Genomic DNA, 1644 nt, shown 5'->3' on the forward strand with positions numbered 1-1644 from the left:
AGGTTTTACTTTGGCCAGCTGTCTAAGGTGAAAGAAGCTGGATTTAACAACGGCACCAATTTGCCGGTCAAGTTTGAAATCACTGTCCAGTTTAAGGCCCAAGTTTGAGACTGTTGATTTAAGATAAGGAGACAGGAGGCCCAAGTCGACAGGATGGGATGTACAAGGGCCACTGGGACCAAACAGTATCACCTCTGTCTTCTTTTCATTGAAAGTCAAGAAATTTTGTGCCATCCAGGTTTTGATTTCTTCCAGGCAGGATAGAAGTGGCCTTAATGAGAAGGCGTCTTTTTTGCTCAGTGGGACATAGATCTGGCAGTCATCTGCATAGCAGTGGAAGAAAATACCATGTTTCCTTAATATGGAACCCAATGGGAGCAGATACAGTGAGAACAGCAGAGGCCCCAGAATTGAGCCCTGTGGAAACATTTTGTAGCAAATTTTGTCGTGATGTGCTTTGCTTACATGTCATTGTTGATGGTTCTAACAACAAAATATAACATTCAGAAGAAATTTTGAGTAGGACTCAGACAAAGTTTGAAATCGCATTCTTACCAATGAAATATGCATGTAGCACTTCTCCCAGACTTATTTGTATCACCCTATGGCATACATAGTACTATTTCCGCCATAGATACAGAAAATTACGTGAAAACGCAGAGGAGAAGTCAATGTATTGGGTGGGCTTAGTGAGTGGCAACGTTCAAAGTAAGTTGGCCACCAGTGGTTTCACCTGTCACCATGGCAAGCAAAAGGCAGGGACAAATTTAAACATAAATCCCTTGTCACAAAAGGATGAGGAAATCCAATACACGTATGGTACAAACTGGGAATGACACTATGAACAAGAACTACTTATGTGAAAAATACCAGAAAATGTGAACCACGAGGCAAAACTCATGAATGTCTAGAGCAGGGGTGTCAAACATACGGCCCGCGGGCCGGATCCGGCCCGCAAAGGAGTTTAATCCGGCCCGCGAGATGATTATGTAAAGCAGTGGTGTCAAACATACGGCCCGCGGGCCGGAACCGGCCCGCAAGTAGGTTCAATCAGGCCCGCAGGATAATGTAAAAGTGAAAAAAATGCATTAAAGACACAGAATTAATATTTTTAATCAGGTGCAATTCATTGAGTATCCGCAAGGGGACACTGTTTTGATCAGAGAAGAAGACAACAGCAGCCTCAGTCTGTCACTGAGACAGACCCATGACAGCAGACGCTATCAATAGCACTCTCACATTTACACATTTAATAGCACTCTCCTTAGTTTGTAAGGTGTAGGCAGGGATTACATTTAGATTTTATATGCACGTGTAAATGCTTTAAAACTTGCTTTCTTTATGAATCTTGTTTAATCTTAAAGTGCATTACTATATTTTTCAATACCAATTACTTGTTAAAGTTTGTACAATCAGTGGGATCAGTTGCAATGCATATATGTGAATGATAAAAGTAAATTGCACATTTGTCGAAGGAAATGTAAGGTGCTTCATGAAATGTTTTGTAAAAGATATGTTCATTAAATTTCAACATTTTCCTAATGTTCTTGTACTTCTTTATACCAAAACAAAGGAAAAACATATTGTTTTGGTTATTTATAGCAAAGTAAGGTATCATTTTAATGGTCCGGCCCACTTGACATC

Source organism: Hippocampus comes, unplaced genomic scaffold (genome assembly GCF_001891065.2).
Source record: "Hippocampus comes isolate QL1 unplaced genomic scaffold, H_comes_QL1_v1.1 scaffold130, whole genome shotgun sequence".
NCBI lineage: Eukaryota > Metazoa > Chordata > Actinopteri > Syngnathiformes > Syngnathidae > Hippocampus > Hippocampus comes.